This window comes from Sus scrofa, chromosome 1, assembly GCF_054392235.1.
Source record: "Sus scrofa isolate SSC_HxYL_T2T_F1_AM1 chromosome 1, Sscrofa_HxYL_maternal_Yorkshire_Landrace_v2.0, whole genome shotgun sequence".
Classification (NCBI taxonomy): Eukaryota; Metazoa; Chordata; class Mammalia; order Artiodactyla; family Suidae; genus Sus; species Sus scrofa.
The window spans coordinates 36,424,828-36,442,548 of NC_139383.1; the positions used below are offsets into that span (position 1 = coordinate 36,424,828).

Here is a 17,721-nt window from a genome sequence, read left to right on the forward strand (position 1 = left end):
ATCCCCAACTTCCCACATTAATAAGCAAAGGGACTTCATAGCTTCGGCTCCCAAAATAGCGGGAGAGGAAGGCCAAAAAATAGTTAGGCATGCTGATTGCATTGTTACAACTTAAATTGTACTCAGATGCGAACTGTGACGTGCCAAAAACAGTGAAGGCCCAGCCTGAAAGATCAGAAAAGTGACATCTGGTATTGGATGCCCCAGCAGACATGACTAATACCATTGGTATTGTGTAGATTCTGCCTTTACTAATTTAATATTCAAATGTGAGGGTCAGCCACTCAGTGCTCAGCAATAACAGAAGACACAGGCTTCTCAGAAATCACCTCTTGCCCCCAGTAGGGCTCTTTAGGGAGGCTGGATGTCTATCTTGTGGGCTGACCAGGACAAGCACTGTTATTTCCACATGTTCGTTAAGATCCTTTTGTTGCATGGCTCTCACACATGGTTGAGCTATGAGGGAGCCCTGAGAACTCATCCATAACTTGTAATAAATAAATAACCTCCTCATAGTTTGCCCCTTGGATATTTGCTTTATGCCAGAACATTTTAGTTTTACACATACACATGCATGCAAATGTATTTCTCCACTGAAAATAGAAACCTGATGTCCCCCATAAATTTTACTGCTGACACTCAAGAATACCACATTGACTTGAGGCTGGGAAGTATTCTGACCAAATCAACAGAGTTACCCAGTATCCCATGCGGATATTTCCAATTGTCAGATTTATCAGCTTGGCAAATATTCACTGAATACCTGCTAAGCACAAAGCATTGTATTAGGTTCAGTGGTAGTTACAAAGATGAATTTTAACACGGCATAAAATCACTATGCAAACTGTCACTTGATCATGCTTTCATGATTCAAAGGAAAAATCAGAACTTTTGCTTAGCTCTGGGCCTTCCTGAGAACCTCCAAGTGCCACTTAATATCAACACAGGGTTTAGTCTTGAAAACATAATAACTATTGCTTATTGACAGTTTGCTATAAGTAAGCAATGCACTAGGTCCTTTGTTTATAATATCTCAACACTCTTTTAAGATAGGTATGGAAATCAACTCTTTTCTACAAACAGAAACAGACACAGAGAAATGAAATAGCCTACAGAATGTCACACAACCTGCTAACAAATTAGCGAAAATTCTATTTTAAGTCTACCTGAATCAAAGCTCATGCATTTTATCCTATTTTTCTGTTTTGTCATAACCTCTAACACAGAAACATAAGTAGTTAATCCTTTAAGATTCTGACATAGTCACCCTCTTACCTAAATGGGCATATGGAAACTCCCAAGATTTAAAAATCACTAAATTTCTTAGGAAATTTTGTAGAATTGTATTTTCTGTGCTCTTACAACAAGTAATACTTCATTTTCACTTGCAAATAAAATTCTACCTTAAAATTCAATTACCATCCATAGTCTTTTCGCTCCCCCCCTTTCCCAAATGCCTAGAGTCTTTGAACTTGCTGTGCTGTCTCTCACAAGCTCATTTTGTATGTGTGTGTGATGTATGTAGACTTTTACCCCCAAATCTCTCTCCTTCGGTTTCTTAGAGTTCTTCTATAATTTAGAATGTAATATTTTATCTCTACAATTTTCAAGAAAACATGCAAATATCCTTGAGGGTTAGCTTATTAAGTTCATGATTCTTAACTTCCTAGAACAGTTTAGAGTTTATGAATAGCCAGTCATCTCAGTAAGAATCTGAGAGATCCAGGCTAAATAAACTTTAATAGAAAATGAACCCAGAAAGCTCTGGGTCAAAGAGAATAAAGGCCACTTGGAAAAGCCTACTGAGTAATTTAGAAACTCCACTCAGTGTCCTGGAAAATAGTGTGAGAACACATTGGGAGAAATAGGGAGCACACTGGTTAAATGGGAAGACGGGTACAGAAGGAGGAGAAAAATCAAGGTAAATTTGAAGAAATTGTATTTTGGCCTGCAGATAATTTCTATCCTCTGGTCTTTGATTTACAGTATTTATGTTGCATTTATGGTTCAGTTAGTTCTTCTGAACCTGAGTTAAGCACTTTAAAAAAAATTATTATTGTTTTCCTTTTAATTTTTCCCCTGAGATAAGTGTAGACTCCTTCAGGGAGGGCAGAACTGGTGTGCTCCTTGATGGAGTCCCTGAAAATCCCCAGGTGCATCTGGCCCCGGGAATATATAGGGACAATTCAGGGAATTCAAAGCTTTCTTCTGCTTGAGATCCCCACCAGCTCCAGGGTCAAGGCTTTGGTCAGGCCTGGCATGCAGTCTGGCCACAGAGACGGATCATTCCACTCTAGGAGAATCTGCTGTGGAGAAGAGTGAGCTCTCCTCTCAGAAAGGCTAAGGGGAGGCTGTGCTATTTTTTAAATGGATGTTGGAAGAGGAATTAGAGGGAGAGGGAGGGACTGGAAGGGTTAGTGGACTGAGGGTTAGCTTTTCATTTTACATTGAATAGTCAGTTAACAATGGTTACAAAAGGAAATTAAAAGCCTGGAAGCAGTTGAGGTTTTTGTTATTTCTGAAGTTACGAAACACATCAATGTTGCACAGGCCTGTGTTTAATGTGGTATAGCAGTGTGACATGACAGCCTTTGTGGATAAGCTCTGGAGCCCTTTGAATGGCTTCCATGAACAAATCGGCATTCTCTTTATTATGGTCACCCTTGGATGGTGTGTGCCCATTTTTCTGGCTCTTCGAGGGCATAGCCTCAAATGTGTCATAAAGTGCACTCAGACAATGGGTGTTTGGGGATTTGAGGGGAAGAAGAAAGGCTTGGCTGGAAATGTGGCTGTGAAGCTGAGGGAGGGAAGGGTCCAGGACAAAATCAGCAAGTGACAGTTAAAAGCAACAAAGTAACTACTGATCATTCTTGTGATAAATTTGCCACTCAAATACCAAACCACAGCCAAAATAGTACCATGCATTAGTATTTAAATACTTAACGACATACAGAGTGTGCTCTTAATGAAGGTACAAGGGAGGTAGGCCTCTTCACAAGCTTGGTTAGATTGAGTGTCCAAAAGAAAGACCCAATCTCTCGAACCCACTCACCTAACAGGTGAGTGTCCAGAACTATTTGAAGTTGTTGAATGTAGCTTATACTAATGTTTATTAACTTTGTATCATTTGTGGGATTTTGTGTGTGTGTGTGTGTATGCCAGGAACTCATCTAAATATTTTCATTATAATTACTCATATAGGCCTCATAATGGCCTAATGGGGGCGATACTATTATTCTCATTAAACAGTAGAGAAATGGAGGCAAGAGAGGTAAAATAACAGATCCAAGTTCACACAGCTAGGAAGTTACTAAATAAAATTCATTCCTTGACAGATACCAGTTCCCACACACTTAACCATCACTTCTACTCACAGTGGCCTCAGGCCCTATTACTTAAAAAGAATCTATTCTTAGCATGAGAGAAAAGTAAATGGACTTTCATATTACCATATCATCCATGTATTTGTTGGGAGACAAACTTGACAATTATAAATATCTTCTTTAATTAAATAATGATTTTCAAATAAACTTGGATTTTGTTACCTATATACATTTGAAAACTCTACCTCAGTATGCACTGCATACGGAATATGTGGTTTCCCTGGACCCTTATATAATCCAAGGCTTCTCCAGGCCCCAGCCCTACGCTATGAGGACAATCATGAGACTCAGTTCAAGAGCTGGGCCCCTGGAATTCCTGAATAGCATCCATGAGGATGTGGGTTCAATCCCTGGCCTCACTTGGTGGGTTAAGTATCTGATGTTTCTGTGGCTGTGGCATAGGCTGGCAGCTATAGCTCCAATTTGACCCCTAGCCTGGGAACTTCCATATGCAGCAGGTGAGGCCCTAAAAAGACAAAAAAATAAAATAAAAAATAAAAAAAATAAAGCTGCCCCCTCCCCGCCTCAAGATATCTATAGGCCCTTTCCTCTCACACATGCTATTCTTTTGTGCTTTCTGATGTTTAGCAAGTGATCACTAGGACTTCCCATGACCTTATTAATCCAGAAGATAAACGCAACCCCTTTAAGAAGTTGTGCATCCTATTAAAGACAAGATGAACCAAGAGGGTATGAAACATGTAGGTAGACTCTGAGGAAAAAAATTACCAGCCTCTGTCAGCAGCACATTTCTCCCCATTCTCTGTTGAATTTTATTCATTTTTTACTTTTTTGTCTTTTTAGGGCCACAGCCACACTATATGTTAGTTGCCAGGCTAGTGGTTGAATCAGAGCTGTAACTGCCAGCCTACACCACAGCCACAGCAATGCAGCACCCGGCCTGTGTCTGAGACCCACACCACAGCTCACAGCAACTCTGGATCCTTAATTCCCTGACCAAGGTCAGGGATCAAACCTACATCATCATGGATACTGTCGGGTTCGTTACCATGGAGTCACGGTGGGAACTCCCACTATAGAGTTTTTTGTTTAATAGAAAAAGGGAAAAGGCTGAACATGTATCTCCTTGGAGAATGGCTTAGGTTATATAATAGAAAACTATTATATTTTTCCCTCCGTGGGAACATAACATTCCTGTATACTCAAAATCTAAAAGAATTTGGATTTAATTTAATAAAAATCATATCTAACTCACCTCAATTTTCTTCTGTATCTTTTATTTTCTTTGTTTCTTATGGGTATGTGGGCAGTGGATGAATTCCTAACCAATTTTCTGAGAACAAACTGAAAGAGAAACATTGGAATATATCCATTAGTCAAATTACTTGTTGAATACCTAAAATGTATTTGCTGAAGATAAATGATAGGAAAAAATTTAGACTCATCCATTTTCTCAATAAGGGTTTGCTAACCTGAGATTTTATCATAAGATCATATGTAAAACTGTATTCCTCATTATTTTAAAGGTTGATGATGGCACTTCCTCCATTCACTAGAACATGTGATCTTTAACAAAGAGACTGTAAACTCTTACCGGTCTATTATTACAAGGTCCTTTAAATTGACCTTCTTTTTCACCATCTGCCCAATGCAAAAGAGCTTTTGCAGCTACTTTAGTTTGTATAAGCACATCTTTATTAAATAAACATGCTATGCTCCTCATTAGCAAAGGAGATGGAATATCATTGGTTAAATATTTTCTATCAGGTCATTAAAAATGAGAGTTCAAAGCAAATTCAATTTTGGCAGAAGGCAGAATCAGCATGGAAAAAAGAAGTAAGTGAACCGCAACAAATATTCAGTCTACCAATTCATTTAAATTAATGTTTTAAAGAGAAAGAAATATATGGATGTCAGGGAAAGTTTACAGTATAACAAGGGAAGGGAGCAGTCAAAACAATTATCATCAAGTGTAAGGGAAAGGGCAAAAGAAACAGAAGAGTTGATGGAGGGATTTCCTTCCCATCAGATGCTTGGATGTCCACAATGTCCTACTGTGACAGTAGAAAAGATTGATGGCATTGGAGAGACTGGAGAGGTTGACAGGAGATATGGTTGAAGAGGAGTGACTAGAGGGGGATATTTTCAGTTACCTAACTTAAGAATGGTATGAGAAAAATAGCATAGCATTAACACTTAATTTGCCATAAAGGAGAAATAGCTCCACTTTAACCAATGTTTTTCTCATGATTCTCCAAAGTGCTTGGAGAATTTGAGTATAGTCCTCATTGTCAGAGAAAACCTTAATAAAGTAATATCTTTACTGATGAATAAATAAAGGCTACAACTCAGAGCTAACTTGTCTTACCATGGTTTAAGAAATCTTATCACATTTAAAAAACCACACAAAGGTCTGGGAAAAGAGAAAATCTATGTCTTCAGATTTCAAGGTGGTCAACCACAGGGTCCATTATATAGCTCTGGGTACATGTAGATCAGTTATTTGGCAGCTGCTCTGCCCCTCTAGTGTTGTGAGCCCTGGGATAGGAATAAAACGGGCATCTATGACATCACTGAAATCACCTAATCAGATCAAACCTAAGCAGGACTGGCTACACAACTTACAAGGTCCAGTGCAAAATGAAAATGTGAGTCCTCCTATTCAAAAACTGTTAAGACTTTCAAGACTGCTTTAACAGAGCACAGACCAAGGATGGAACCCTCTAAGCTTGGTGTCCTGTATGACTGTATGGCTCACACACCCATAAAGCTGATCTTAATCTTGTGACCCTTGGAAATTTCAGACCTTGCTTCAAAAAACAGGGATAGATAAGTAACCAATATCTTTTGCTTTGGTAGATCTAATAATTTATCAGTATCAATATTAATAATCTGAATATATATCACCAGGGAAAATTGTCAGCCAGTTTCTATTTCCTAGTTCTGGTTGGTGCCTTGGGGCAAACTTGCCAAAGAAATGGATTTAGGACTTGAGTCTTGATGAGAAAAAGCTTCCTTCCATCCACCCTTCTTCATTTTGTAGTTCAAGCGACCCTTGGAAGCAGAAAACAAATTAGAAAAAAACAAAATAAACATTAGAAAACCTGAGGCATTCTGGACAATGATCAGAGAGGAAAATGTGTTAACAAATGTAATCCTGTTTAGGACTGCAAAATGAGAATGCAACTCTCATTAATACTCTGGGCTGAATCCAGGCTTTTGTCTGATTGATATGGAGAATCCCAACTGCGAGGTTGGGAAAGAAACTGAGATTTATGCACACTAGGATTTTTTACAATTCTGTTCATGGCTCTAGAGGCTCAGGAAGATTTAATAAATCAGATAAATAAATAAGCCAAAGAAGCACCCTATGATCACTTCTTCATACAAAGTTTCCACTGTTGTCCAAGAGATTTCCACATGCACAGCAAGGACAGAAGATGGCTCTCTTGCTACCCATTATTTGAAGAAAAATGTCTAGCTTTGATAATGATATAATATGACTTTCAACCCCTGAACTTCATAGAAGTCTATTTAATCTTTGCCAATGTCCCCTTATGAGCAAAGACGTATTTTCCACTTTTCATGTTGGTTGAATAGCTTGTGAATAGTTTATAAGGGATATGTCACTGCTTTGGTTTGGGGTTTTTATGTGGTAAATAATTTCAGCTGTGAGAGAGCCTGAAAAATAACTGTACCACTTGGGGAATCCTTTTTTTTTTTTTTTTTTTTTTTTTTTTTTGCTGTGAAAGAAAGAGGAGAAAGAGAAAGAGGAGAAAGAAGGATGTGATACTCCTGAGCCCAGAAAAAGTCAACTGACAGAAACAAAATGCTTAAGGCTTTTAGAAGCTGGCCATTGAAGTTCTGTTATAATTTAAGGAATTATAATGTCATATGATTTTGAAATGAGAGGCTTTAAAGAAGGCATAGACCAAAGCTTTATTCATAGGTAAGGAAACAAAGCCCGGGGAAATTTATTTACTTAGCAAACACTGCTGGTTTATACACTCACTCGTTTTCAAACTACATTCCTGTACTTTTCCTACATGACCTCCCTATAGAGTTCACTTCAGGGAAAGCTTTAAACAGAACCTCCTCTCCCAGAAAATTACGTCCAAACAGGTTTATGAACATTTTGCTATCTCACATGATAATTCACCCATTTATTTCTTTATTAAGTAAATTAGATTGGTCTTTTAAAGATTCTGTATCAAGCCCCACATCACATTTGGGACTGAAACAGAAAGCCTGCTTCTGGTTATAAGAGAGACAAAAACAATGGGGAAAAAATAGAGATATTAAAATGAAATACAAAAATTAGTAGCTAGGGAAGCCCATGAATTTGGAATGAAACACAGTGCATATAGACAATGCATAGTCATCACACAGTTAATGACAGAAGGCAGTTCTCCTAACATTTGAGGCATGGATTCTGGAGCCAGATGAGCTGGTTTCAAATCCCTGCTCTGCATCTTGCTAACTATAAACTTTTAGATAAGTTACTTAAGGTCCCAGTTTCCTCCTTGAGAGGAAAAATGCAGAGTAACAGTAGCATCCAGTGCACATGGCAGCTGTTATAGGAATTAAAATAGTTGATCCATTTGTTGGCCTTTGGAACAGTTGCTGCCAAATGGTAAGTGCTAGATGAATGTTAACCGTTATTTTGAAGTTACGAAACCTAAACTAATCCACTGAAATTACTTATTTTTCTAGCTTCCAAATATATGAATGATAGTATTTAAACATATTGTCCTAAACTAAGAGATAAATAGCAGAATTTAAAAAAATGCAGAAATCTTGACTTTTCTTTAGGATTTCTTACAATAGATTACAGTACCCTAGATCCTGAGTACTGTATGAATTATCTTCTCAAAATGAAAGTGCAACAAACAACCTCAAGCTGTCTTATCAGTGGTCCAGGCAGCTCCTTTTATAATATAATATTAAAATAAACAGGGTCTCTTTTATGGTACAGAACTCAAAGACTGAGGACATCAAAAGCCACTGTGTGCTGCTCCTCTGTGTCTGTACCCAGGTCGCATAAACAGGAAGCAGCTCTCGTGGAATGGCAGGCCGTGGGAACTAGAGTAGAATGTCTTGAGTCTCAGGGATGCCTCAACCAATTCCTTGCTTGCAAGAGCACAGGAAGTTCCTTAAAGTGTCTGCGCCTTAGTTTCATCATCCTGAAACTGAGGATGACATTGCAAAGTTTATTGTGAAGGTAAAAATGAGAGAAGGTACGTGAAGCCAATAAAGTTGTGACACAACTATAAAACAGTGTAATCACTTAGTATAGTCAATTCTGTTTACTCATTTTCTAGGTTTTAGACTGAGGCAAAGTTTTAGGTTGATAAAGGAGGGAAATATACACATATAAATAGAAAGAGGGCAAGCAGAGAACAGTCAGCCTCTCTGTATCTCTATTGCTTCCAACTTACAACCCCACCCCTTTCCACTGAAACATCAGGAAGTGATCAGGTATCATTATTTACATTTTGAGTGGGCTTGATTCACACTAATGTGTTATCTCTCTCATGGGTTTGCATTATAACACCAATGTGTTACCTCTGGTATGTATTCGGCATTTAATCTCCATTTAAAAGCACTAGTTACTTTAAAGTGAAGCCACAGAAAGATCTGCATCTGCACTTAGAAGTGCTAAAGCTAAATTCTAAAGTGACTTGAGGTGGGGGAGGGGGGAAGAGTGTCTCCTCCACCCCCTTCACACTTCTATCTTTTTGTCTTAATGTCTGAATATTCTGGGGGAACACTTCCTCTGCGCTCACAGTCAGATCCTTTTTCTGACACGCTCTCTCTCTTGCCTTCCCTGTGCTCACCTTCCCTGTGGGGTGAACGGCTCCCACCTCTGATTCCGAGCTGCTGCTGGTGAAAATCTCCAGAATTTATGGCATCCAGCTCAGAATGAGCCTGTGGAGACAACAGGGCTCTTATTTTGGAGCATGAGAACCTGAAACAGGATTTGCAGAGAGGGGTAGGAGAAAACAGAGGAGTTCCTTGGCACACCCCAGTCATGGACCCACAGAAATTACTCTCACTTTACTTCTTCCCAATAGTTTCCCCTGTACAAATACAATAACAGTACGAATTTTGACAATATACCAACATTATATGAACATCTTAAATACTAGCATATTGACCAAAATAGCCAGATTAAACACAGTAAACAATATCCATATTTTTCTTTTCTCTTCTGTTCTTTTTTTTTTTAAGAGCCACACCTACAGCATGTGGAGGTTCCCAGGCTGTCCCAGGCTAGGGGTCTAATCAGAGCCGTTGCTGCCAGTCTACACCACAGGCACAGCAACACCAGATCCCAAGCTGAGTCTGGGACCTACACCACAGCTCATGGCAATGCTGGATCCTTAACCCACTGAGCGAGGTCAGGGATCAAGCCCACAACCTCATGGTTCCTAGTCGGATTCGTTTCTGTTGCGCCATGACGGGAACTCGGATATCTTTATTTTTCAATTAATGGTTTCAGATATTCACTCTGTTAGCCCCAAATGCTTTATTGTGCTATCCCTAAAATATCTTTCTCATAGATTCTATCAAATGTAAAATCATGTGACTTAATAATATACTTAAAAATTGGAATATATACCCTACAGATACATTCTTTCTTAATCTAAAGTCATTTTAAAAATATTGGGAGTTCCCACTGTGGCATAAATGGCTTTGGTGGCATCTCTGCAGCACCAGAATGCAGGTTTAATCCCTAGCCTAGAACAGTGGGTTGAAAGGATCTGGGTGTTGTTGCAACTCGGATCTGATGCCTGGCCTGGGAACACCAAATGCTGTGGGGTAGCCAAAAAAGAAAAATAAATAAATACAAATAAATAAAAAATATTGGAATAGATGTCTCACTATGGCAGACTAAAATCTATGAAGGTCCCCAGCATTCCTGATCTAATTCCTGAGATTGGTAAGAAAATGGATTTTACTCTAGTGTATAGGTTATATAACATGGAGGGTTGAACTTAAGAAAGGGAGACTAAGTGAGCCTTACCGAATCATATGAGCCTTTTACAAACAGGGAGTGCTCACTGGTTGGTAGAAGAGGAGAGAGACAAATTCCGACAGGCCTAGAAGAAAGCAAACATCTGCATTGTGAACCATCTATGAGGGCCACGTGGAGAGGAGCCGAAAGAGACCACTAGGAGCTGAGAACAACCAGCACGGAAAGGGGGACATCAGTCCTCCAAACTGCGGGGGACTGAATTATGCCAAAGACATGAAGAAACTGAAGAGGGCTTTTCCCCAGAACCTCCAGCAAGAATTCAGCCTGGCCAACGCCTTGATTCCAGACTTGCAGTACTCTAAGTAGAGAATCCCACCATGCCCTGCAAACTTCTGCTCCACAGAACTGTGAACTAAGAAATAGGTGCTGTTTTGAGCCTTTCAATTTGTGGTACTTTGTTATGAAGTAATAAAAACTAATATAGTCACCCAGGAAATGGGAGTCTTAACCCCAGCAAAGGGGTTGAAACTGAGCTTGAGGTAAGTAAAGGGGGTGATAGGGAATAAAGCAAAACTCACACCAAACTCACTGTCCTCTCCTGCCCCCTCTCCGTTTTTTTCTTGTGAAGCATTGTACCTTTACAGCATTGTCTGCAGGAGAGAATGGGCTGCACTGAGCATGATATTCATGGACTTGGCTCCGTCAGACCTGGAGTCAAATGATGGCTGTTCCATATGACCTCAGCTTAGTTACTTAACCTCAGTGGACCGCCATTTCTCCATGTGAAAATGGAGAAAAGATCTCCTTCAAGGTGTATTTGCAGGGAATAAATGAGGTAACTTATAAACATTCAAATATTAATTTATATGAAGGCACTTAAATTCTATAGAAATTTTACCCATACATCGTTTTAGCCATACATCATTTAACAGAGAGCAGCAGAGAGCTTGCGAGACCAGCATTCCCAAGCCATTTGGGGAACATTGCTGCTATGATGTCTTCTTCTTTTATTTCCCAGGATTCCACTTGCTTCAAACACTGTAGAACCACAGAGAGAAAGTCTTCCCAATGAGCCCTTGAAACAAAAGATCCTGGGGAAAAGGGTCCAGGTTTGGTGGGCAATACTCTAAGTAGAGAACTGTTATCCGACTTTTATTTGACTTGAACGAAGTGCCTCACACTAGATTTTTAAGAATCAAATGCAATTTCAGACGTTTTTTAGTTCACTTTTTTTTAGCAAGAAGGCTTTGTGTTGATATTGGTGGTGGCAATTACACTTTGCATTTTAAATAAACACAACATTTTTTATTACAACTCTCCCTTCATGTTCTAACTGTTAGAGAAGTGTTATAATGCAGATAAAAAAGCGACCATCAGTAGAAGGAAAATGCTAAACTTTAACACTCTATGTCCTCTAGTTTAGATTATCCTATCTCCCAAAATGAAAATGGTGTCCTTCAGTTAAAAAAAAAAGAAGAAAAACATAAAAAGTGTAAATTGAACTTTTGCCTTGTGTTACATCTCTGCTGTTTACCAAAATCAATTTATTTCTGTTTGTTTTACTGTCTATCTGCTGAAAACATATCTGAATCCAATGAAAATGTGAAACATGTGATTGAAAATAGTTTGAGAAAGGAAAGAGGAAGCATCCTGTTAAATGTTAAAAACGGGTTCTGTGGTAAATTGTATACATGCACCACATCAAAAGTAAATTGAAGTTAAAATAAATAATGTTACACTGAAAGTTGAAAGAATATAGCAAATCATAAAGATGCTTGTATACTAATTGAGAGTATTTTAATTGTTAAAAGATTTAGAGGAATAAACATCGTAGATGGGAACACAGTGCTGAGAGATCCCTGCCGGTTCTGGTTTTCCTTTCTAGTGGCTTGGCACGGTGGCTGTGCTGAGCTCCAGCTTTGCCTTCAGAAACAGAAGTAATGCTGTTCAAAGGATTAATCAGGGGCCCATCCATAGGAGGCCTGGGGACATACACATCCGCAGTCCCGAAAGCTGTTGCAGAAAACTTGTGCCCTTAGCCCTTGCTGAGCTGTATTTCCATAAAGGTAGCAGTCCCGGGAGGCACACCCTTTAGGGTTAGGCTTGGCTTGTTTCTGCTACCCACGTCTGCAGCACTTGTTGACCTCACCAACTGGGTTCCTCTCTTGGTTCGGCTGCTATGAATCACAATGTAATAGAGCAGTAAAATGACCCCTTCCAAATGGATGTCTTTTCTTACTCAGGCTCATCTATATTATATGGCTACCATGGCTCAAGAAAAGAACTTTGTCTTCTGGAAAGAAAGCATTTAGCGGTTATATATATCCCTTCCTCCATTTCTGTCAAATTCATATCACTTGAATTGAAATACAGATTATATAAATCGACTAATTTTTGAATTGCGTATAAAAGTCTTCTGGGATTCAATGATGATATGTTAACATTGGTCAAGCTTCAGGTACTTGGGGGAAACAAAAATGTTTGGGTGTGTATATGGCTTCCGAATTTACATGATATTAATTCTGAATCGCATTCCTTTTCTTCTTTCTTCAAAATTTGTCTCATCCTCACCTTCTGGCGTCACATTAATTGTTAAGAATAGTCAAGGAAGATACCAGATAGAGAAAAAAGTAAAGTTTTTCATATGTATGTGGATTATCTATTAAATAAACAAACATCATTAGATATTTCTAATATCCATCTATGGTAGGTTAATAATTTCTCTAGATTTTTGCATATAACACCATATGTAGTCCTTGAAATAACTCTATAAGATAAATATTAGTATCTCTTTTATACATTAAAAATTTAAGTTAGATATATTAGTTCATTCACTTATTTTTTTCTAAAATATATGTTTTGACTATCTATGCCATACATTGGGCAAGGCTTGGGATAAAATTGTAAGCTGGAGTTCCCATTATGGCTCAGCAGTCACGAACCCTACTAATATCCATGAGGACGAGGGTTTGATTCCTGGCCTCGATCAGTGGGTTAAAGATCCGACATTGCCATGAGCTATGGTGTAGGTTGCAGATGCAGCTCGGATCCCGAGTTGCTGTGGCTGCCGTATAGGCTGGCAGCTACAGCTCCAATTTGACTCTAGCCTGGGAACGTCCATAGGCCACATGTACAGCCCTAAAAAGACAAAAAAAAAAAAAAAAAAAAAAAAAAAAGTGAGCAAAAATCCTCATGGCTTATTCCCTTATTGAATTTCCAAAAGAAAGCAATAACAATATTGCAGTTATTAGGTAGTAGGTCTAATATGCAAGTCTAAATCTTGATGCCAGAGCCAGGGATTCACAGCTTTTCTTTATCAGCCTTTCTCACTAAAGGAGAATAAAACAGGTATCAGAAGCCAGTCAGGCATTTTAATATGACCCTCAGTTTTTCCAGATATAGCAGATCCCAAGACGGCAAACAACAGTTTTTCAGCACTTACCATCTAGTCTTAGACCTTAGGAACATGAGTTTATTATCATCAGTGGTTGGTCATTATCCAATGGAGTAGTCGTTTCAGTTCTGGTAATATCTTTAGCCAATCATTTAGTTACCAAATAGGTCCAGCAGTATAGATTTTCAGCAAACTAAGTAATTAAGGATGCCACTGATGAAAACACTTGTTAGTGTTATTTTTTCATAAACAATTCTTTTAGCTATAGTTTCCTTTTTGGTCTGTTGACTCCTTATTTTAAGATTGTTTACAAAAAGAATGGATTTTTAAAACAGGATCATAAATCTAGAACTTTTGTGTGATGAGTCCTTTTCTGCCCTTATTTTCCTGACAACTAAATCAATAATCAATGTTACATGTTAAGTATAAGTTTAATTTAATAAAATATGTTAAGAACTAATTTATCAGTTCTTCTACACTCCAGAATAAGTTCAGAATAGGGAAATAATGTCATCTCAGTTGTGGCACACACTGGTCAAAAGTCAGGATACTCAACATATTTTGGGGAGATATTATTACTTAGCCACCTATTCAATGGTGGGTGTAAAACACAAACACAAACACATACACACACACCTAATAGCAAGTGACAAAGAGAAGCCAGAAGGACTCTACTTTGATTATCAGGACGTGCTATTTTCTGGTGTTTGTTTGTTTGTTTTTTGGTTTTGTTTGTTTTTGTCTTTCTAGGGCTGCACCTGCAGCATATGGAGGTTCCCAGGCTAGGGGTAGAATTGGAGCTGCAGCTGCTGCCCTACACCACAGCCACAGCAACACAGGATCCAAGCCACGACTGCAACCTAAATCACAGCTCACAGCAATGCAGATCCTTAACCCACTGGCTGAGGCCAGGAATCAAACCCTCATCCTCATAGATACTAGTTGGGTTTGTAACCCACTGGGCCACAACAGGAACTCCCTATTTTCTGTTCTTAATAAAGAACATGCTAGTGCTTGAGAGAGGCTCAAATGACCACACCTCATTTTTTTCAGGGATGATTTAATTAGTGCTGTGTCTTGCTGACCCAGCCCCCTGCCAGTGAATGCCTACCTTCCATTAATAATAGCTACCCTTCAATTTCCTGGGAGATAAACTGAAAACAGCACTGAAGGAACTTAGGAAATATTTATGCATGCAGTTTTTTGATTCCAGAGCTTGAATGGTTTTGTCTGGTTATGGAAAAGACTAAACATTCTGAATGAAATGTTGGTGGTTACATGCATGTCAACTTACTTGTTGCAAATAGTGTATATTGCAAGAACTGTATATTCATGTACTGGTTCAGCTTCTTTCCCTCCCAGAATCTCAAGAAAGATTACTCCATTCTCTATTGAGGCTCTGTTAATGTTGTTGCAAGACTAGGACTACCCTCTCTTCAAGCCATGTCAATGACATTAATCTGTATCAGTAGATAAGGCCCTTCTGAGTGGTACAAAATGCTATAGTGCTGTAAGAGTGCCTTTAGAGCCAGGTTTGAACACATCATGAAATATATGCCTCTCTCCACTAATGAAAGTGGAGCCACATTTTCCTGTTCTTTCAGCCAGATGGGGTTATGATTGGTGTGTGCTTGCCTCTTACATTAATATTTGATTCCATAATAAGAACCACATGAGACAATTTCAGTTTATTAGTTCTTCAGTTGCCAACATGGCTTTTGTACAACTAATAAAATAAATAAAAATATTTCCCCTGTGTTTTTTTTCTTATAAAATACACTTGTTATGTAAAGGATAAGCACATAGCAGTCAAAACCTGATCTGGCACAAGCAATATTATCTTGCTTTTTCTTGTTTAATACAAAACAAAGGAGACATATTTATTAGTTTCCTAATAGCATGGTTGGCTTACCCTGGCCTCTATGTACACATCAGATATTGGAGGCATTTATATAGAAAAAAATAGTTTACACTGGCACCTTGGTAAAAATTTCAAAACCCAGTTACTAATAAAAACATATTTCCAGAGAAAGCATGTAATGAAGGAAGTGAAAAGAATGAAAAACTGCTTGTCCTCTTGGTGTCCAAGGTAATTTAGCCACAGTTTCCTTCAGGGTCAACCCCTAAGAAAGCATTGCTGGTGCTGGGCATTCTCTGCTGCATCAAGAAATCCAAGTGAACCAAGCTAGCATGTCCAAGGGTAGTGGTCTGCCATTCAGTAAGCCTTGGCTCAGATTTTGAGATTGAGTTGAAATGTCGTCTTTTGAGTACAACTGGAACATAGGTTATATCACACTGAAACCTGTCATGAGTCATCAGTTTATATATGTCCTTCTTATGTGGAACATTCAAGAATCAATTCATAAATATCACCCTCAACATATGAATGTTCAACAGAGCAATGGCGTAGGGAGAGATCTGAAATAGAAGTCAGTTTTCTTCATGCTCATCTTCCTGAGGAAATACCTACAAGCAAAGAATAGTAATGAGACCACTTCACTTCTGCTAAGACATCACGCTTTCATGAGCTGATATTGACCCCCCATTAAGCTTATGGAATCTATCAGAGGTCTTATTCCTTCATTTCCAATTTTCAGTATTCAGAGGCCCTGAAAGATAAAAAGAGTGTTATGAGGAGTCTTCTGTAGCAAGGTTCCAACAAGTTGAGCATTTGAGAAATGACTCTCCCTGAAACTGTTTGTTCTTGCAAAGAAGAGGCTCACTACATAAGATTTGAATTATACGGCATAAGCCTTGAATTTAATTAAATGGTTGCAAGAAGTGCTTTATAAAACTAACTTTACCAGTTATTTTTTAAAAAGAATAAAACCTGTCCATGTTGTTTCAATAAATTCTGGGGAAAAAATTCCATTTGCTTAAACTCTTCCATTCCCTGGTTTGATCACTTTCTATCATTCTATCCTGAGAAACACAGGAAAAAAAAAAAAAAAAAGAAAGAAAGAAAGAAAAAGAAAGAGAGAGAGAGAAAGCAATCTTCTACCTTATAGAACCTAAATATCATACAAAGCATGAACAACCGCCTTGAAGGAAAAAAAAATAAGGACATGTACTCTTTAAAGAAGCTACAAAGATACTTTTGTTATCATTGTCAGATTTATAATTGGTAAAGATATGGAGTATATGAAAAATGATGAAGCAATGAAAGGGAAATGCAGTTTGTTGGGGAAATTGAGTATTGCATTAGCAATATTGTTTTGCATATCTGCACACATACACACACACACACATATATATACATACACACATATTTACATATTAGTTTCTTTATTATTCAATGAGAATAGTGAAAGAGGTGTGTATTTGGGTGAAATATCTTAGAAGAAAACAATTCTTTCCAATAGGTTTCAAGATTGAATAGAAGGGAGAGAATTGATCTGAGTCATTTTCCTACTGCTTCATGGAGCAGACTCATAAAGTGAGTTTGATGGGCACTGAGGATTAACTTTGACCTCTCTATAACTTCAGAGAGTCCAGGTCAACTTGGAGAGACTGGAAGTGTTACTACACAGGAGAGAGCAGTGCCATACAGCCCCAGCACTCTGTCTCACACAGCCAGCCAACAACAGCCTTTCACAGTTATGTTGCTTCTTTTTCGATGTCAGGGTTAAGGTCATTTTTAGGGCACAGTGAGGAAATGTGGAGACCAGGGCTGTCTGCACCACACCTGGGCTGTGAGAAACAGGGGTTTCAATTTCCAGCCTCTGGATACCACACATCTTAACCATTCCCTGCCTGTCCTCACGCCAGTACACAACAAATACAAAAATAAAATCAACCATTTCAGAGTCGTGGACTAGCAAGATCAAGGGTAGACATTCCTGAAATGCATTGAGACCTTCAGGAAAAGGTAAGCAATAAAGGCAGAGCTTTGTTATTTAGCTATAGTCATGGTCTCCTATGTTTAATCATTTGGGGGAATAAGGGAGAGTGGGAGGTGAATGTGTAAAAACTGAATTTCAGTAGCTATTTTGATACATATAAAG

General features: G+C 38.5%; 1 protein-coding gene across 10 annotated transcripts in view; it reads right to left on the reverse strand.

The window, feature by feature from the left end:
* The window catches only part of CENPW (centromere protein W), a 447,800-nt gene that overhangs the window by 153,077 nt on the left and 277,002 nt on the right, over positions 1–17,721 (reverse strand). Inside the window, exons 5-9 of one of the 10 annotated variants that reach the window (XR_014804050.1) lie at positions 14,673–16,183; positions 10,372–13,299; positions 9,182–9,272; positions 6,315–6,398; positions 4,600–4,688 (exon numbers count right to left, since the gene is read on the reverse strand). The gene's annotated coding sequence lies outside the window, so the exon portion shown is untranslated. Of the gene's footprint in view, positions 1–4,599; positions 4,689–6,314; positions 6,399–7,055; positions 13,300–14,672; positions 16,184–17,721 lie in introns of those variants that run through there. The other 9 variants (XR_014804090.1, XR_014804104.1, XR_014804070.1 and 6 more) reach the window with 9 other exon arrangements.